The sequence below is a fragment of the Pleurodeles waltl genome, chromosome 9, assembly GCF_031143425.1.
Source record: "Pleurodeles waltl isolate 20211129_DDA chromosome 9, aPleWal1.hap1.20221129, whole genome shotgun sequence".
Classification (NCBI taxonomy): domain Eukaryota; kingdom Metazoa; phylum Chordata; class Amphibia; order Caudata; family Salamandridae; genus Pleurodeles; species Pleurodeles waltl.
In genome coordinates this window covers 413,977,025-413,998,762 of record NC_090448.1, presented here as the reverse complement: position 1 = coordinate 413,998,762, position 21,738 = coordinate 413,977,025, and the positions used below count along the sequence as shown (strand labels likewise).

Below are 21,738 nucleotides of genomic sequence, written 5' to 3'. Positions count from 1 at the left end.
AAAGACAGCAGTCTTTCACACTCAGTAACTGCTATCAAAAGCTCTTACTTTCATCCCAAAGCTCAAAAGGGCTCACTGTGATGCTAGTTATTCAAGGTGGCCCAGTGCATGTGTCCCTCTTCCCTACCTACTTTACGTCCTGCACCATCCTGCTACTGGATCTTTCTCTTGGCTCATATCAAGAACATGCCCAAGCTCAAGCTTTGTATGTTCCTAAATGAACAGAAGACACAAGAAGTTCACCTTCCTCATCTTACCACCAGATAGCCTTATCACTGCCCTTCTTAATCAAAGCCAGTTCTACTAGTAAATATTTGTATTTCCTTCAGCAACCACTTTTGTTCAATGGTCCTAACACTTGTATGCTCTATTGTCTGTTGTTAGAAATGGTGTTTGTAGTTGGCAGTCGGTTTGCACCCTGTACAAGTAGGGACCCGCACTCTAGTCAGGATAAGGGAGATACCCAGCTCAGATAACCTCTGCTCACCCCCTTGGTAGCTTGGCACGAGCAGTCAGGCTTATCTCTACAAAAGGACACCACACCAGTTTTTAGAAAAAAATAGCCAATATTTATCTGTTTAAAACAGGACCAAAAACGAGAAAAATCAAACATACAGTGCTAGGGATATGAATTTTGTAAGATTTAGCTTAAAAATACTTCCTTGAAGTCAGTGGCTCCTCCTGGGGCTGTCACAGCATTGTGATCAACAAAACCAACAGTTCAGGCCGGTTGCAGCATTGCGGGCAAGCTACGGTGTCTGGAATACACGGAAGCTGTACCTTTTGGATTTGCAGGATGTTGTGATCCTCGCGGTGAGCTCCGGAGAGGGTTGTCGGTTCAGGAGTTGGTGCAGGAGTAGTCTGCCCTTAAAGTCACACGTGTTGCGGATCGAACCCCGGGCTGATGAAGTCAGGAGCACTGGCGTGGATGCCGTCGGGGCTGCGGTGCAAAGCGGGACGATGCAACGTGCAATGCCCACACGTCATGGTGCAGGCACCGTCTCAGTGATGGCATCCAGCGGCTTTCGGTGAGACCAGTGCTGCGGTGTGAAGAGGGGCGGCGCGACATGCGATGTCACCAGGTCACGGTGCAGGCAGCGGCATCGTTGTGGCTGAAGCGCTGTCATCGGTAGGCCAAGTCGATGGTGTGGCAAGGTATGGCACCGGGCGGTGTCTACGGGTCGCTGGGCAGACAGGGAGGTCTGTTGACGACACTGGAGTCGATGGTGCTGGTGTCACTGGACCGGGGCTGTGGTGCGGGAAGGGACGGTGCTTTGCGCTCCTCACGACCGGTGGCCACGGTGCAGGCAGTGGTACCAGTGTCCGCAGGAGTGGCGACGGCGGGGATGCCCAGGCTGCGGTGTGAGCAGGCGATAGCAGAGTGTGGGGCCCACAGGTCGTGGTGCGAACAGCAGCTTGGTGAAGTCGTCCAATGATGACGTTGGTGAGGCCAGGGTTGCGGGGCAGTGTGGCTCCGTGTGACATTGGCAGGTCACGGTGCAGGCCAGCGGCTTCATTGATGGTGTCGCTGTGGTTTCTCTTCTTTTACAGCACAGAACACACAGTTCCCAGTGGTGCAGGTCAAGGAAACTGAAGTCTTTGGTATCCCTGAGACTTCTGATACGAAGCAAGCTGTACTTAGAGTCTTCGGAGAACTTTCTCAAGCAAGATACACTGCAAAGTTTACACTTTGCTCTCTTTTAAGGCAGAAACAGCAACTGCAGGCCAACCCAGCAAAGCAACACAACAAAGGGGCACTACTCCTCCTCCTCCAGCTCTTCAGTTCTTCTCCTTGGCAGAGGTTCCTCTTAATTCCAGAAAGATCCTAAGTCTGGAGTTTGGGGTCCAATACTTATACCCCTTTCAAGTGTTTGTAAGATCCTTCCTTGGCCAGGCCAGGCCCCAGACGCACACCAGGGGGTTGGAGACTGCATTGTGTGAGGGCAGGCACAGCCCTTTCAGGTGTGAGTGACCACTCCTCCCTCCACTCTAGCTCAGATGGCTCATCAGGATATGCAGGCTACACACCAGCTCCCTTTGTGTCACTGTCTAGAGGAAATTCACAACAGCCCGCCTGTCAAACTGACCCAGACGGGGAATCCACAAACCGGCAGCGTCGCACAGTGGTTTAAGCAAGAAAATGGCTACTTTCTAAAAGTGGCATTTTCAAACTAACAATCTAAAAACCAACTTCTCTAAAAGATGTATTTTTAAATTGTGAGTTCAGAGACCCTAAACTCCACATTTCTATCTGCTCTCAAAGGGAATCTACACTTTAATAATATTTAAAGGCGGCCCCCCATGTTAACCGATGAGAGAGGTAGGCCTTGCACAGTGAAAACCGAATTTGGCAGTAGAAAACCGAATTTGGCAGTATATCACTGTTAGGACATGTAAAACACATCAGTACATGTCCCGCCTTTAATATACATTGCACCCTATCCATGGGGCTACCATAGGGGTGCCTTACACGTAGTAAAAGGGAAGGTTTAGCCTAGGCAAGTGGGTACACTTGCCAAGGGAACTGGCTGTTTAAAACTGCATACACAGACACTACAGTGGCAGGTCTGAGCCATGGTTACAGGGCTACTCATGTGGGTGGCACAATCGGTGCTGAAGGTCCTCTAGTCGCATTTGAATTTACAGGCCCTGGGCATCTCTAATGTACTTTACTAGGGACTTACCAGTAAACCAAAAATGCCAATCATGGATGAACCAATCAACAGTACACTTTAGATAGGGACCACTTGCACTTTAGCACTGATTAGCAGTGGTAAAGTGCACAGAGACAATAAACCAGCAAAAACAGAGTCCAGTACACCATAAAAACAGGAGGTCAGAAGGCAAAAAGACAGGGGAGACATGCCAAAAAGCTGCTGGGTCTAACATCTGCATAAAAGCCAGTTAAACTAAAAACATGCCAATGAGTTCAAGAAAACTAAATCTCCCTCATGGGCTTTTCATCCATATTCATGCACACTGAAAATCTCCACTGATATGAATCAAAGCTATCAACATGCTGCTAATGTTCTACATTTCAGAATGTTAAACTGTTAGATGCTGTTGCATTTGTTAAATGTGATTTGAGAGACCAGAAGTGTTGGACGGAATGCAACTTTAGGCCACATTTGGGGGTTCGTAACACTCTCCTGGAAGCTCCATTAGAGTTTTCTAGCACTTACAAAGATATATAAAGCTTCCTTCTTTTCATATTATCCTAGTTCAGGTGTTCAATAACAACAGCGAGTGTCCTGGCGTGACAACATAGGAGCAACCCAGTTCTAGTTGACATTGAGTCATTTGACAGAGTTCTGGTGAGTGGCATAGATAGTTTTATGCCAAGACTCACTTCTCTACAATCTTCTAAAGTGACATATTTGATGTTGATGATTCCATTGATTACCTAGATTGTGATGACTCTGGATCTGGCTAACACTGACCATCCACATAAAATTCAGTTTTCCCACCCACTCTAAAGCACAAACAAAAAAACAATCACTTTCTAGAGTTCCAAGCTAGGTATCGCATAGGGAAAAATATTTTTTTTCATTACTAGTGATCCTCACCCACTCTAATAGTGGCATGCTTCATCATCTAGTCTGCCTCTGCCCCTCAAAGCTGAGGTGGGCTGAACCATGTTTCAGGGAGCTGGTGAGAGATTCTGGCTGGGGGCCAAAAGATAAGAATATCTGTTGTGGGCCCAATGTATCCCTTTTTTGGTGGCCCTCGAAGTTATGGTTAAAAATCTAAAGATGGAGGGGTGATTAGGTTCTGATGGTTCTAAGACCCTCTCTTAAGCTGTCTTCATGTTTCAGCCCTATTGCTGGTCTACACGAGGGCCTGGGCTTTCATCAAGACGTATAAAGTATCCACTCACCCCGGTTTCGTCCCACAGACAGGTAAATCATGTGCAGGAAACATGCAATGCTAACATCTTGCCTGATGAGATTATGAACTCGCCTGACAGTACTTGATAGCAGGGCAACAGACACCTATAAGACAAGACCTAAAAACAAGCGCACACAAAAACTCCAGCTAAATGCTTTCTTCTAGATGCTGGCATTCTCGTGTACAAGTGAGGATGAATAGAAGGGAGGCCTGTGAAATTAAAGGCTGTGTCGTAGGTAAAACAATCGGGAGCACATAGTTTACGTGCAATCCCATGATATGCAGCACACTTTTCATGCTTCTTAATGATCTTCCATAGTGTGCACAAGAAACATTCTTTGCAAACCAGTGCCTGCACTGAATTCGTAGCCATGTGAAGGATCACTTCACGCACATGCTGTCATGAGGTTAGATAGATATCAGTATACTGATACACGCCAATCTCGTTCCTTTCAGGACTACCCGCATAAACATAGAAGCGGGCGATCAGAACAACGAACCAAGTGTGAAATTGAAATTTTTTTTACAATGCTCATCAGACATTTCAATTAAAAAAGAAGAGAAACTTCACAACAAAAACCCCAATTCAAAAAGAAGATTGTGGCAGCTATTTCTGCAAGAAATGCCTCTCAAGATAAGTTTTTTTTTTTTTGAAGAACAGGAACTGAGCACTGGCTCTGCTAGACAGCGCAGCAAGTCACAATAGTTTGCCGGCATCTTCATCTGGAGGTGAAAGCAACTGATCACTTGTTAGATGTCGAGACTGCAGACGTGCGCATCTCACCTCCCATTAGGGTATAAAAAATGAAAATACAATTAGAGGGAGACATTGAGCGCACAATTGATATTATATTTTGGAGACCATTAACCTGCACTTATGACATTTTGTTGGTCAAAAAAGATTGGACACTAGAATTTGTCTTTGATGCCCCACAGGGGCCAAGAGATTATTAAGCCTCCCTTCTCACCCCTGGTTCCTGTAGAGTTGAGTCCTATGCATCTATTTGGGCATTGGCACCAGCCCCCGCACTGTATCGCAATCATGTTGGATGGGATAAAGATTCTCCCTACCACATAATACCAATTAGGTCCCAACCACAGCCTCAATCTCAATATCCTAGTAAGCATGAGGCTAAAGTACCTGTGAGAGAGATACTTGCCCAACTAGAGTACCAGGGTGTAACTGAACCCTGTGTCTCACCAGTGAAGAATTCCCTATTTCCCATTGCTAAACCAGACCATTCATATAGAATAGTCTTCACTTACAGATATTTGAACAGTACTACATGCACATTTGCTATTCAAAATTCACATAGCACAGCACTCATTAACAATGTAGTGCGCAAAAAAATACAAAACAGCTTATTCTGCCAAAATATAGCACATGAAAGCAGGCATTTAATGGCATTTAGCGCTTTAAACTTGCAAGGGTGTAAGAACAGTCCTGTTCTCAGCACATGTAACATTAATTTTACACAATATTGACCCTGATGTATTGCCCTTTGTTGTCAAAATCTACCTAATGGATGATGATCTAATTCAGCACCTAAAACGCGTGGCCGTATTGTTGTGGGATTTGCCGAATTCAGCTACAAAACTAATTGAGAGAGGCAATTTTTTTTTTTTTTTTAAGTGTTCTATTTTTGGGATACGAGCTATCAGATGAAGGCAAGAGCCTAGACCCCCACTTACTAGAAAAGCGGGCACAGTTGCAGCTACCAAATACCATAAAAAGATCCAGTTATTATTGGGCTTTTTAAACTTTGGCAGAATTTATATTCCAGATTATGCTCAGTGCATAAACCGGTATATGATTTTTTTCAAACAATTATTGGACAGTCAACATACATTGGGATGTCAACATGTAGGAATACATGTTACAGGCAATACCTTGGCTGATGAAGCGGCCAAGTCAGCAGTAGCTACGGCTTGTGTTGCTGCAATTACTCGTTCACGAACGAGGCTGGATAATGAAACACTGACTGCTGTGAAAGCTTTGGCTGACAGCAAGCCATTACAAAATGCATATCCTGTCAAATATTCTATCCTGCTAAATACTCCTACCGCATAACTAGCCTAAATACTGCCTTTGTTTGGTCTTGGTTGGTGATCACACAATCACCCACCCCTGGTACTGTTACCAACATCTGAGTTTACTAACATCTGAGTTGATAAGTGGCACATGTGGGAGTTGCTTCTGCCCATGCAGGTGTGACGGCTGCTATTTTTCTACTTCAGAAGCTCTATTGGTGGCCATGTCTAGACAAAGGACAAAACAATATGTCTTTTGCTGTGACTTATATTGGCAAATAAGAGTCCACGGTCAAACAACCACCGCTGACACCCGTTCTCATTTCAAACAAACCACTGCAATGTATGTACCTGGACCATTGTGGTTCTCTGACACCTGATGGCGCATATAAATACATTCTAGTCGCTTTCGTCTCATGCTCCAGATTTCTAAGGATATGGCTACAATGATCAGCTGAAGCTCGAACTGTTATTAAAGATTTGCAAGTCTTTATTAAGTATGCAATTGCGACTTTCCACTCGGACCAGGGCTGTGCCTTTGCCTCAAGGTCATTCAGGGACGCCATGGCTTCGTTAGGGGTCCCATTCCATTTCTTGTCGTCCCCCCCCCCCCACCACCACCACCACCACCATCCCGAGGGTAACCTGAAGCAATCGTTAACAGCAAGAGTTTTAGGCATGGGTTGAGTTTGCTTAGACACCTCTGTGGAGTCCAGGGAGCACTTAACAATCTGCCCAGATGTTCCTGGGAGAGCACACCACATATGAGGTGCTGTTCAAGGCCACAAATGTATGTTCCTGATCTTGATTGCTCTGACGCTGAGGCAGCACTCGCACCTTTTGCCTTAAATAAACGTGTCACTGTCTTGCAGGAATTACAATAGTTTCATGATGAAAACAAGTCTGCCTGTGACGCCTCCTTGGGAATAAGTGATACACCAATAACATCTTCCAACTGGATTCTGAAAGTTGGGGATCTAGTTTGAAAAAAGATTGCTGTGAAAAAGGAGTTTGGTCCTTCATATCATGTACCGGTTCCAGTCCTGGGAATACATGGTACCAGAGCTGCTTTTCTACAACCACTGCCTGAGTCAAAGTAAAACCTCTTTTTTTCTATTGATAATGTCAAGTTAAACCATGTGACCGATCCTACACAGCAGACCTAGAGGATTCCTGGGTAGTTCCTGAATCCCTCTCACTACAGACCAGGAAGTTGCTCTACAGGTTTTAAGCAGCAATGCTGACACTTCCCCGAGCTTGGGGAAGGGGGGAAATGATCTTTCATTAGTACCACTATCTTCATGAGTGACAAGAAATGACCATAATTGATGGAATTGTCTACTACGAACCACCGAGGGAGGCTTGTGTTAGATCTCCATTTCCAGATTATGCACTAACTCCTTCGGAATATTTTGCAGTGACTCTCCCTCTGGGGCATCCACTTCTGGGACACAATTGTTAAGACAACGTAAGCTGATATATTAATTCAGAATTAACAATTTTATTTGTCCATTGAACTATCTTTGGCTCTAACTAACTTTGCTTGCCTCCCTCCTTTGGATTGGATTTGTCATCGTCTTTTTCTTACTCATACATGTTCATTACTTTCTTGAACGCTCTGCAGTCGAACTGGTGTATGAGGTCCTAAAACCACCTTTTTCCTCGCATAAGGTTCGACTAGACTTGTCCCTAGTGAACATTTCAGCTATACTGGTTCCTGATGGGATTGTTTCAGACAAAGTATCTTTTGATATATTTGGTCCGTTTGAGGCTCTTGAAATTCCATATGTTTTCAAACTTTCTTTAAATGATGTGATAACACTTACGGTTGTTTCTGATGACTTGGATATAAAAATTGTTGATTTAATGCTTTATGAGCAACAGTAATACAGTAATTTACTGTAGTTGAAAGTGAAGATATTTACCAAACAAAAGAAAATTATGGTGATATGTTCTGTTATAATTATTATGGACATCATTTCATTCATAAAGCGGGCAACTGTAAGACAGTTTTAATTATACACAATGGGAACATTGTCCTACTCCACCAGTGGGGAGTTCTAAAACATATGTGGAAAAGTTTACATATTTTTCTGGGCATAATGTTAAAAATGCTGTGTCCTATTATTTTAAATTGCCTCTAATGGAAATACACAATGTATTGTTAACAGACACAAAATTGATTTATTCTGATTCCTTTGTTTCCCGGTTGGCTATAGAAGGCTATGAATACTGGATGTAGTCAATTTGACTTAAAAAGTGTTTGGGGAACTGAAAATTGGCAAATACAGGGAAGGGAAGCTTTATTTAGAACATGCATCAGGCCTTTACAAATGATTTGTTTTAAATGATACCGTTGTTTTGGCATGGCAAAAAATAAATAATTGAATGCGCCCAGTATCCCCACTCCCACAAACTTTTACAAATAGAAAAAGTACATTAATGCAGCTGAAGAAAAGCTCGATGGGTGGGACCAAAATGGTACATTTAACACAACACATTAAAGTCCTAGCGGGTGGTTATTATGGCCAGTCGACACAAATGGTTGTCATGTGTGTTTTATGAACACCTGAGGGTTTTAGAGCTAACAGAGCAGACCCTTGCTATGTGTCATCAGAACATTTGGGTATTGTGACAACATACAGGCCCTCATTATGAGTGTGGCAATCTAAAGACCGCCCTATGACTCTGGCAAATGTGCCACAGCCCCACTGCCAACACCGCAAGGCTGCCGCCAGCCTGGGGATTAGGAGTCCCCGTTCCACCGCCATGGAAAGGCTGGTGGAATGGGGGTCTGAAGGGGGGGTGGTGGCTGCACTGCCCATGAACAGCCTGTCACGCATTCCACTGCCCGAATTATGGGCAGTGCAATGCACAAAGGGTACTGCTGCACCTGCTGCACCACCCTATTGGCTCCGGCTCCATTAGGAGTCTGTGTCAATGTTAAGGCCCTGCAGTTAACTCTTAATGGGGCCGGCGGTGTTCAGACAGCCTGAGGGTGGAACGAGTTTATTGGACAGCCTCTGCCGCCCTCCAAACTCATAATGAGGCCCACAGTGTAGGAAAGTTATACCAGCAATGGTTAAAAAGCTCTTTACTAGATGCTGTAAAAGAACACCTCAGTCTCCTGTCATATAACACAGATTTTCGAACATTTTCTCTTAGGCCCCAGAAGACAATGTAACAAGCGCTTCACATATCTTCATATATGCAATTTACAATGACATTTGGAAACTTTCACAGGTGTGGGGTGGTGGTGGCTGCCTTGTTAAGGCAAATTAGATCAGGAAAACTTACAGAAAGCATTAGCCATAGTAGATAATGTAATTAACACCTTGTCTGACCGTATGTACACTCTTAACATCATTTCTTCTGCATTCAACATTATGCAAACTCACATGTCATCTTTACAACATGGACAGCGTCTACCTAGGTCCTACAGTTAGGTTGTACGCTACAGACATTGAAAACTGGTTGTTTCATGGCAATACACTAGTGCAAAAGACCTGTTTGCCGCATTTAATTTGATGCGACAGCAGCAAATAATGGCTAAGAAAGAAGCGACTTATGTTATGCTGATCATCGAAAAGTTGCCTTTTACTGTAGCAGAAAGGCCATCTTTTAGTATGGTTAGTTCATGGGGTTATCAATCTGCCTATTTCAACACTCCAAATCACATCTTGTTTGAAACACATTCCTTTGGACAGATATGAAAGGCTAGGAGATAGTTACATTCATGAGGTGTGAGAGCTACTCTTCTTGTACAAATGTTTCAATAGCATTAAAGAGTTCTTTCTTAGCGGCAGTGAATGTGAGACCTCAGTGAGAAATTCAATGGTTTGCATACAGCTGTTCTTGCAGGGAGCTTGTAATGCTTCTGCAGTGAATTTGGTCTTTTATCTGAAGGGAGTTCCTGTCCCCTTAATTCAACCAGCGTTCCAGGTGCTCTCAGATGGAAGTTATGTGCTTCTAAACAGTGAAAGCTGTTGTGGAAAGCAAACTGAACTTGCCTGCGTAGTTTCGTTCTCCAAAATTATAACTTGCTGCGGTATCGTGCTTCCCTTCCCCACCCTCCTGCCCCACCCAACAGACAGAAGTAGCAGGCATTTGGCCTCATATTGCTACTTCTAATGTAAATTTTGACTCGTTAAGCAGACTAAAAGCTCTATTATTTCAGAAACATGTAGCGCAGACATATACCTGGTGAGACCTACGCTCTCCAAGTAGCAAGGTCATCTGCGGAAATACAGTCCCTTTTAAATGCAAACTTTCTGAGGCACTTTGGTGAACTCGGACGATATTTTAATGCGTCTAATACTGCCAAGATTGTGCACTTTTATAAAGCTGTTGATTCTGTGTTCATCAGCACCTTTTCCTCTATATTTAGCATAATACCTTAAGCCATACACTCATTATTTTTAGGCATTTTGATGGATTCTCAATTGCTTTGGCCTTAATTGGTGGCATTTTGCTGTTGCTATTATTCACAGTGGCTGCCCTCTCTCAGCAAGGAGTACTGATGGCGCTGTTACCAGTGCATCTGTGTCGTGAACACATGATGCAGTACTTCGGAACACCACTGCTTGAGGAGCTGGAGTGCAACTGTTCTTTGTCATTTAGACTGGGCCTGGACAGTGTGCAGACTGTGTTTCGTTGCCTTTGGTGCCTTTTTGAATGTGCACTAAAATTGTGTCTTTCTATGCAGTGATTACTTTCACTGCATGCTGATCTGTTGATGTTCTCGCTGAGGGATCAATACTAGACATGCACGTTGAGGGTGCGTTTGCTATGGGAAGCCTCCTACGAGCAGCCCTCTGTGGAACAAGTGGCTCTTGGTACTTTAACATCTGGCACTACATAGAATGCTGCCGCCTAGGCTGGAGTTGAGGCTTTGGAACACAAGTGCTCTTTGGTTTTCCTTGGCACCAGTTTGTTCACATTACCACCTGCCGAAGTCGGATCTTTCCTTGATTCAGTTTCATGGATATAATTACCGATTTTCAAAATGACAGTTACTTTTTTGATATAATGTTGACATTCTGCTTTTTTGCTAAATTCAGCATTTACCATTTTTATTTGGCCTGCTTCAGTGTGTTTTGTTTGTCAACTTGGACATTCATGTATATATTTTAGTTTATTTTTAAACATAGTACGTTTATGCTGACCTCCATACTTTGGACCAACAAGGGGAGGGTGTTGTGAGGTTATTATAGCATCATTTTATTTTAGCCATAAGGCCTTCACCTTGTGCCCTTCAGCCTAGTAGTAATTTTATTATTTTAGCAGAAGCCTCATTTTGTGCTGATATTTTTATTCTTTTCTCTGTTCGCTGTGCTTAGGAATTTTCATTTTGTATCACAACATCTTCACTCTGTGCTTGCTCAAGGCTGTACAGGATATTGTTGTCGGTAGAAAGTAGAACATTACATTCCCTGCCACTTCACGGAAACATACGTGTTCTTACATTAGGGCACCTCTCTTAGAACATTAGCTGTTTTATTATAAAACATCTCTCTTCTTCCTACACATTAGTTGGATGTTCCAGCTAGAAACTGCCATTGCATTCTGTTGATTCATTGCAGCTGTCTGCTGAGAGTTGATGTATTTTCCGCCTACATGGAAGAGGACTCTTGGTAGACCAACAGCTCTGTTCTCTACTACCATATTCAGGTATGGGGGATGGTGTCTTCCTAGGGGGCCTGAAGGGTGGATTAGAGCTAACACTGCTGTGCTCTAATATAGTGCTTCAGCGGCAGAGATGGGATTTCCCATACTTAGCATTATGACACTATGGTGGGACTTTGCTTGTGTTTCACTTTCTTTGCCATCGCTTTGTTATTATGTTTCATTATCTTAATCATTACAGTACATGCCTTTTTATCTAAGATATAGTTGATTCAATACAATATGTTGAACCAGGCCCTGCTTCTGTTTGTCTTTGCCTGTGTGAGACAAATGTAACTGAGAGATAAGGATAAGATCTGTTCCACCACAATCTCCCTGAAAAATCAGAATGTCTCGGCTGCCACGAATCACCGCCACTTTCGGGTGCTGGTGAGGTAGTGCTAGCTGGCCAGAAGTATTAGGCTGACAGTTGTCACACGGTGCGGGATTGGACTCTGTTCCCCACAATCTCATGGTGCTGCCGCCTGAATCCAGCAGTCTCATTGGTACAAAGAGAGCCAACACGACAATGCACATCTAATACAAACTTTGCACGAGTCATAAAAGCATATCATTCTGTGTTTTATGTTAACCTGTCATTTGCATTCAGGCAGGTGTAAATATTGTGTGTACACACTTGTAAAGGAACTTGTTGAGGGGAAATCATAGCGGATCTAGGCAATGACACATCAAGTGAATCACACACATCGTTAAACAAGCATTTGCAATGCAATGGGGTCTCACATTTCTCAGAGTTACAGCTATTAGCAGTTGTAAACTCCCAACCGGATTTTCCTTGCCACATTGAATGGAAAACAAAACAGCGCAATCACGCTGCTACAGTTCACTCGTAGTGAAACTATCGGCAAAAGTGCAATTATCTACGTAACCGGCAAAAGTGCAGTTAACTATGTAACGGGGTCGATGTTATGCAAAGTGCTCGACTTCTGCCAAGCGAGATCGCACTGTGAACAAAAGATAAAAAGTAGTCCACAAACCTGACGGGAAACAGCAAGCCTCGCATGTTTTCAGTACTTGGTCGCTGCGCTCGAGGAGGGATAACCACCAGAAAAGGCATGACGCATGCGTGCCTTCCACTAATGAAAGCAAGCATATTTTAACAGGCAAGTCCACAAACCAATGAAAGACACTGACATGACATGGAATGGGTTCCGAGCCCTTTTCTAACTCCTAAAGCGTCTCGCAAGCGCATGCGACGCAGGCTCGACCCTAAAAATGACCTATCTGCCCAAATGGAAAAATGCAAAAGTGCATTGGTAAAGTATCATCCGCACTTACCCAAATAGGGTTATTGATAATGCTTGTCAAGGGGCGAGGTGACATGGCCCTGTAGTCACACACTGCCCTCCGAGGGGAAAAAGGGAATGCAATGTTGAGGATAAAAATGTTACTGTAAGTCAGGTGCTCTGGCGCATTACGGTATTATTGGGAAATCAGGCATTCTTATCACGATGCAAAAATAAGGAAAATAAGGCCAAATGCTGCTGGACTTACGTCGTCAAGGATACTGTGCCGCTGCCTCACCTACTTGTGTCCCGCTCACTCTGGGCTCTGCTGGCCTGCCATGAGAGCGTGCCGTGATTTTAAGCAGTTGCTTCGCGTAGTGGGGCTATAGGTAGGGTGCTGGGAGTTGGGCCCAAAGGATGTGCCTGCGTCAGAGTGAAACAATAGACACAGAAAAGGCACTTGGACGCCAAAGGACTGCACAATGTTTGGGAGTCTAATCCTTGCTATGCCTAAGAAGGGTAATTCTGTGAATGGGGATCACTTCTTCATATCAGTTACCTGTGGTTGGTACTCCTGTGGGGATATCGGCTATCGGGTCATGGTGACCTATATGGAATATTTATAAAATTTGTCATCTGTGTGAGTGTACATTAGGGTTACCGGGATATACAATGAAGACACTAAAGGAATGTCTTATTTCGCAGACATGATCTACACATATGACTAAGGAAAACGACGCCGTCTATTTAAATTGGAGCATACATTTGGGTCAAAGAGAGGCCACCCTCTTGGAAAAGACAAAACGGGGCAGGGGAGAAGGGGTAGTGGTTTATATATGTGTTTTTGACGTTGCCTCGCATAGTGAAGGTAAAAATAGACATGCATGTTGTTTCTCATACAAAAACATGCCAGTGTGTTTGTAATGCCCCCACCCTTTACAGGGCATACGGTCCCTGGGGCCTGGTGGCACATCCTGGATCATTGATGGCGGATCATATTGTGGAATTCAGCTGATTCCATAGAATCTCATCGTTCAAGCCAGTGATGTGCATCTCTAATCTGTAAACCCGTTGTTGCTCCTTTCCAAAAAGAGTACAGGGTTGTTAAATGATGTATGTTGCACTTTCTCTGACCGTCCAAAACAGATTGTTCTCATTGTGTCTGTCCCTCTTCTAAGTAATTTGCTGTCATTTTGGCGGAGCTCTTTCTGCATCGAATGGTGCTTCTATGTTTCCCCCTATTCGTATTTTAATCTTTCTTGTAGTCATGCCAAATGTGTTGCAGTTTACACAGGCATACAATCATGTAAATTTTATTATCAGAGTCGCAGTTACTGTGTGGTCCCTGTTCCTATTACCTACGTAATCCTAGGTCTGTTTCTTTCAACTGCCTTGTTAGGGGGCATATAGTACACTGACCGCATGGATAGTGGCTAGTAATGGGGGAGGTATGTACCACAGTATATGTTGTTTGGAGGGAGGCCTGAAAACCAGGGTCTGGACCAGTTGGTCTATAATGTTACGGTTCCTGTGAAAGGAGAACATGAGTTTCTCAAAGGAAAGGTGATTTGAAGTCCGTATATGCCAGTGTATGTTAATACTTTTTCTTCATTGTGTTACTTGAGTTGTTCAAGGTGGTAACACAAATCAGTACTCTGGTCTCTTTTGGTGTGCCACATTCTAGTAAGGCATCACAGAAGGTATTCTGTGCCTGTTTTCTTGCTCTTTGGATTATTCATTGTGGGTATTCCTTCTCTAGTAGCTTCCTAGTCAGTTTATCCAAATACATGGCACTCAGTGAGCAGTGCACTAGTGCCCAAAACCCTTAGTCACCAACATTTAGAACTGCCCTGTAACTGCTGACTTCTTCAGGATGTGCAAAAATACCTAACCTGCTCTGTTCGAGAGTAAGGGACAGGACCCTGTGTCAGTATGTTTATTCCCCTTGGATAATTGTATTACCTATATTTATTTTTTATTTTTTTTATAGCATGCTTCCCCTTTACCCTTTGTACAGAGCCTGAACTCCCAATACAGTAGCGACCTGTCAGAATGGCTCTTTGCAGGTTCCCCCAAAAGTGCCCAAATTAGTAAAGCTGAACAGTTATGAATCATCATACCTATACGATGAAGGTTGGTATTTTATCTTTTTTTATACTAGCACCTGCGTCTTGTTTCTGAGCTGCATGATTTAAAAAAGTGTCATTTGGTGTGTTGTGAGGTTGTGCTGTATTGTGTATGCTTTGGTAGGGTGGTGGAGATGTGTGGCAGGATAAAATGGAACATGATCCTGATTGTAGGATGTGGTTTGTTTAGTGTAATATAGCTACTCCTAGCTAGTTTCCAGTTTTACAGTTCCGGCATCACAAGACTTTGTGATGGTAGCCTGGAGCTTCTGTGAGAACGCAGGTTTCTGACCTCAATACATCTCCCCAGAGGATTGCCAGGTTTGTGGCCAGATGGTCATTTGATGATGGTTTTCACATTTCCAGTTGATGAGTATCTTGGATTTACATTCGCTTATTTTCTGGTGGTTCCACGCCATCCTTTGGTTGGCAGTTCAGAGGCAATGGCCAGGTCCCAAAGTATATAGGTCGGTCGTTATTTCCACCTTGATTATGAGCTATGTACCGTAAGAGTAACTGTAACAAGGTAAATTGAAGGATTTGAGGACGTCCATTAGTGGATTAAGTCGGACGTTGAAGACCGATCTTGTCCGGAATGGGGTGATGCTCGGTAGTTTGAAGTAGTAGGTTTGCTTTCGCGCAGTTTGTTTTGGTATACTATGCTGTGATATCAGCATGAGTGGTCATATGGTGTTGTGTGATACATAGAAGGAGCTGCACATAACCAGCCAGAGTTTGGTTTTGTTCATTGGCTCAGGACCAACATTTCTTTGCATCCTTTTGACACCTATCTGCAGTGGCACAATCGGAAGAAACCTGATGGACTGGAATGCAGCCCAGAGCAATTACCAGTGGCTGGGATTAATTAAAGCATGCTGTGTGTCTTAGTTCCTATTTGTAGATGCTGATGCTGTTGATTAAGGTTACCTTGGAAAACGGCACTCCCCTGCAACAGTGAATCAGATGATAAGCAAATATTAAGGCAAAGAAACATGACAGGTGGGATTAACCTTCAGGAATTGGTTACCAAAGGCCCCTGCCCTCTTCAGTCCTAATGTTTTGGATTCTGGTCATCTCTGAGTGAAGTTAGGTATTAGGTTGGAGTGGGATCAAACTCCAGTAATCAATGACCCTTCTAAACCATATCTCAAAGTCCAACACACATGTAGGCTTGTGTGTTTGGCTGATTGTTTAAATGCACAGTTGAAAATGCCCTTGGAGCGACCTAGAGTAGTCAATGGAAGAGTCCTCTAATGTCCTGGCAGCTTATCACTGCCTTCTGTTGGCCCAAATTCATCACGGAGAAGGCAAGAGTTTCAAAATAGTCGGAGTGGGTGTATGAAGGTAACCAACCTCACGTGAGAATGACCCTCCAAAGATTATGTCTGAGTTTCAAGGCAAATAGGGCAATTCTAAGACATTCCATTGCAGTCAATGACTCACTTTATGTGCCTGTGACTGCCCCAAAGTGCCAAGTATTAGTGGATGTTCCTCAGTATCCTACGTTTTTTCCCTCCTTCTTTCTTTACTGACATGTCATTACGTTTCACCCCCCTCCATTTTTGTTTTTACCCACCTGCACGTCCCACTGAATGTTATCTCATGTTGCAGACAGGGAAATATCCATTGGCTAGATCGCAGCTGCAATTACATAGCTTCATACAATCCTAGGCTAGCAGCTCTATGACAACTACACTTATGGTGGGACGGAGGAGATGGGACAAAGGACCTCGTCTCTGCTCAAAAAAATGAGCACGGTGGATTGTGGCATCCCCAAACATATTCCAAGACTAGGCCACTCTTCCCCTCTGAAGAAACTGTTGATACATATGTTTAAAATATCTGCAACTCCGTTGGCCTCCAAGTAACTGACCACCCAGATTTGTACAAACTTGCATTAAAGGGGGCACATTCTTCTGCATTAGGGTCTCTTAGGGGTTTCCAAACTCAAGACAAAGGTCTGAAACTACTCCTTCGTAAGTGGGTTTGGACAAAAATGTTACGAGGTTATGGAAAATCTACTCTTAAGGCTTGGCTTTGATTCTCAGATCATCATCATCACACGTAGACAGGAGGCCTTGAATTAGGCTTTACTCTTATGGATTTGCTAATCTCTTAAACCTATGCCCGAGGAAACAGGTTGTTAAATTGTTTATCACTAATTGACCTCCATGTATGTTTCTACTGCATGTCAAAACAGATTTGCATCAAAGTGATAAACCAGCTTCATTTTTGTGCAGTAGAACAGTGAAACTGTTGCATGTCAAAAACTTTAGGGACCGCATTCACTTAGTTGAAAAAATATTGGGTCCGATATCAAGGTTTACCCAGTAGTGGAGTAGAGACTGCAGGTCGAATCTGATTGATTTGTTCTAATACATTCTGGGCGTCTTATTTGCTTTCTCTTTCCTGTGATTGTGATTGAATGATTTGCACAAATGTTGTGAAACCTAGGGTAGACAAAAATTAACACACACTTGAAGGTGTAACTTTTCCTTTTCTCGAGCTAAAAATATTCATTGTTCACTGTTCATACTGCAGTTTACTTTAGTTCAGGATTGCTCGCATGTGCTTTGTGTTTAAATGAAACAACTGTTTTATGAACTACTATACAATAATTCACTACAGCTACCTAGTTCCTTGATTTATAATGTCCATAGAAGCACTTCCCCAATTTTAATGTTATGCTTTTGAATTTGTTTTGTAGGATCTTTGTGAATGATCCAGGGCACATGCTGTATGTGTTTGTTAGGTAAGTACGGTTGTGTTCTGAAAGTGGTTTACCTGGTGCCCTCTTCGAGCTCTCCCATCTACTGCATCGGCCCCACTCCTTAACCTGCTCCCTTGCCCTTCTAACTCTTTAACTTAACCGACATTCTTGGTCACTTTAATGCATCTTCTCGAGGAGGGTGGTCCTAGTACGGCAATGCAGAAGTCTTTGCCTTGTCCTGGGTCAAACTGGTACACGGGTTTGGTCGTCTTTAGTATGTTTGACCCTTTTCCTGGTATTTTAGGAAGAAAGCCCTGCGAGGGTGCTAAAGGCATCTTCTTGAGTGTTTACAGACTCGCCACCAGCCTGTCCCTGCATGCCGGATGACCAGAAGCATGCTGGGAGTCAGGGTCGTCTGTGCCTTGGGCGAGCTGGACCCAGGCCACCAATCTTCACAGTGGCCCCTATAGCTGTTTGCATTAAGGTCATGCAAATAGCAAGGTCCCCGCCACTTGGCCCCAGTGATTCAGTTTAAAGTGCTTTTAATCGCTGCCATGCAAAGGCACTGTTTTTACCACCCCATCGTCCACCGCCCTTGCCTGTCCATCTCCCACTCACCCCTGGTAGACTAACAACACCGTACAATCCTTCCCCTCTCTCCCAATCGGTCACCAACTCTACCCCAAACAACTTGAAATGCGCCTGACGGGGCGAAGCTGTGAGTGTACATGTGAATTGGGTCAGATGCGGAGATCTTCGTTTAATGAGCCCGAGACTGACCTGAGAACACAAAGGGGACCCCTGCGGAGGTCACCAGTCTTTTTTCCTGCCCAGTGTGCTAAGCTGTCAAAGGCCGACTCTACTGGGAAAAATTGATAGTCAGCGAGGGAGGATGGACACAAGGCAGTGTGGCTGGTAGATGAATTTGGGATTGAGGGGGATTGACGCCGTCTATTATTATTTTTTGCAGGGTCGACGGGCTGGCTCCCTCACAGACCTGAGGATGCTTACTGTGTGGACTGAAGCTTAGAAGAATGGAGGTGTGGGTCCTCCGCAGTGCCTAGCTGCTGTGCAAACGGCACAGTTTTAAGTGCAATCATTATTTAGATTTTAAATCGGACTGTAAAAAGTACAGTTGTGCAATAATGTGGCAATGTTGAGTGCAGAAACCTCTCACATCATTAATTTTACTGTAATAACCCACATACCTTGTTCATCACAATAGCAAACACTTTAGACTGCCTGCACCTAATGCTCTCACACTGGACAGCAGCAGTCCACAGAGTGATATTTTTTTTTGTGTAAATTATATGGAAGTCAGAATATTTAGACTGTGCTTCACTCATCATTGCCATACAGTTACCAAAATGCTAAAAATCATCTCGTTTCTGCAGAAGTGTCTTTTTGTTAGAGCTCTACAAATTAGTCGTACAAGCTGAAGGGGTTGAAACTATGTGAGTGCGCAACACTTTGATGGGTGCCTTAGAAAATGAGAAACTTAAAATTATATCAAGTTATCACGTGCACTTCTCAGACTAATATGCTCTTGGTGAGGGGGGAAACATAAGGAAATGGGTGTCCAGTACATTCTTAAGAGGGAGAGAGGGCCTGTGAAGCTTTTTATTTTTCAGGTACAGTGATATCGTAGACAAATATACAATACTTGCTCTGCAGAATTGAGTTGGAAAGCATCGATGCTCTGATCCCACTACAAAAGGATCTTCAGCAGGTGTAGGGGAAACTACCTTTTAACCTTTGAAAGGGTGTCAAGATGGACTATGGCATTGTGGGGAATTCCAGATGCCCTCTTCACTGATGCTACCCCTGATTCAGTGTGCCCGGCCGGGCCGTTGTGTGCCACGGATTGGTTGTCCGTGGGATAGAGTTCAGTCGCTCTTCAGAAGTTTTAATGAAATGGACTGTTTGCCAGGGGTTAGCAAGCACAGCAAGACTGCTGTGGTGTTTTTTTCCTTGGCGAAGCAGAGAAGATTTCCGTCCAGCAAAGGCAGTTTCATAGTCCACAACCCATCCTTGGCTTCCCTGGTGAGTCCTTAGAACATGGAAAATTCTGTCTTGACCAAATACCTGTGAAGCTTCATTCGCAGTCCCTCCTTTTTAAGTTCACAAATTATTCTGGATGCAGAATAAAATATGTATTATAGTGGAACATTGATTAATTTGGATGCTTATGTCCAGTTAAATGGGTGTTTTATTGTGCTATTCAGAAACTGTGGCAAGGTGTAGCTAGAAGGAAGTAATGTTAACATTTGGCAGTTCATGATTAACTCCTGTTTTTTGCTGCTGATTTTTATATTTTTATTTGAGCATAGCGTTGTTTTTAGTGCAAGTTATATAATAGATAAGTTATTGGGCCAGTGCTTTCACAATTCATCATCTGAACACCTGTAAACCACACTGTTTTGAATGATAAACTGTAAGAACAATCGGGAAATATATTTAAATAGGCGAACCTTGCACAGTGATGTGAAATAAAGATCTCTGCTGCATTTTCTATTTCAGTTGATTTTGAAGGCGAGGTGCCGACTCCCTTTCTCGCTTGTCTGTACTAGTATGACGATCAGATATGAAAAGGCTTCTTGTTTGGGTTTGTTACACTAACAGGTTCACTTAGGCGAACACTAGCACCTGACATATTGCCATAATAATGTGGAATAACGTGTTTTTCCATTTGATACAGTTTTGCATGGGCAATTGCCCCAAGATGAAGACTGATGTGAGTTGCCCCTTAAAAGCCGACATAAACATACATTATGTGCGATCCTGTATTTCTTGTGGAACCCCGAGGATACTGTGAAAAGGAAAAATGTTCCATCCGAACTGCTTACTATGAGTGCTAAGTTAAATGCCATTTAGGAGAAGTGTGTAGCATTAGACCCTGTGCCAGGCATTGGACATTGAATCATTTCAACAATTACAAAAATGTTTTAAAAAATTCAAAAAAGTACTAGGGTGCACGATAATGAGTTTCAGCTTAAAGTAGTTTTTTTCTCATTATTTACAACCGATTTATGTTAAAAAAAGCAGTGTTAGATGGTGAAAAATCAGAATTGGTTAAGTCTGGAAATTAAAGTGAGAATGAAAGTGCCAAATTTAGCAGATTTGTTCACAATGCAATAAAACTTAAAATTTTCCAAATAATGTGAAACTATGATGTCGACGTGATTTTGACTCCAGAAGCTTGAATAGTCGGGGTCTTCCTCAAAGTTTCTTGAGGGAAATAAGTGCAATTTCACACTTGCCCCCTCACGAGAACGGTTGCTAAAATGGACACAAATGCAGTTTAAAAGTGTTTTATCACATAGTCACAGAAGTCCCTCCTTACCGCCCATCCTAATCATTTGCTTCGCTGATACCCAAACTGCAATCCTGGCCATGAATGAGTGGTTATGCCAAATATGTAGTGAACTGTATACTCTCTGCGCGTGTCTTGTCAGAAAGCTGCATTTTAGCTTCTTTCGAAGGGTATATGTACGAAGACGTTCTACTAGAAACATAATAAGCAGCATACAGTCTCCTTCTAGGTATCAACGGTTCAATAGATGTTCCTTGCTTTGGCCAGCGTTGTTTTATTGTGAAAGAAACAAGGTAATTCTACATGCCATTTGTTTTCTCTACACACTAAGAGGTACGGAGTAACTTAATTCGTATGTTTTTTTATTTTTTTACTTTTTTTTCTGCCCAAAGGCGGGCGAATGCCATTTCTGCAAACTTTGAATGTCTGCCGCCCTTGGCAGCATAATTTCCCTGCTACATTTACACACTAAGCATAACTTCTGCTTGGGGTTGAAGTAGTATTTCCGCTCCTGTTTTCTTGTAGTTTTCACTAAGCCCTTTCCTGAAGGTGTACTTGCCGCCAGTGTTTGAAGTTGTTCAGGATAGTTTAGGCAGTATTATCCCCCCAAAATAGTAGGGGTCTCCCAAAATAATATTAGAAGGTTCAAAACGAGGTATTCTTAGGCAAGATACCAGCTGTGCCTGTGTGGACGTGGGAATCTGGTACTGGCTGCAGGACTTGTGTATTCTTCACCCTATGTTTTACCAGCCACTTCGT

The 21,738-nt window shown here is 43.3% G+C and overlaps 1 long non-coding RNA gene across 1 annotated transcript in view; it reads left to right on the top strand.

Annotated features, from left to right (window-relative positions):
- LOC138259446 (uncharacterized) overlaps positions 1 to 20,825 on the top strand; it is a 63,808-nt gene extending 42,983 nt beyond the window's left edge. The window contains exons 3-4 of the long non-coding RNA XR_011198734.1: positions 17,664 to 17,708; positions 18,637 to 20,825. This is a non-coding gene — a long non-coding RNA (uncharacterized lncRNA). The remainder of the gene's footprint in view (positions 1 to 17,663; positions 17,709 to 18,636) is intronic.
- Positions 20,826 to 21,738: the final 913 nt, after the last annotated feature.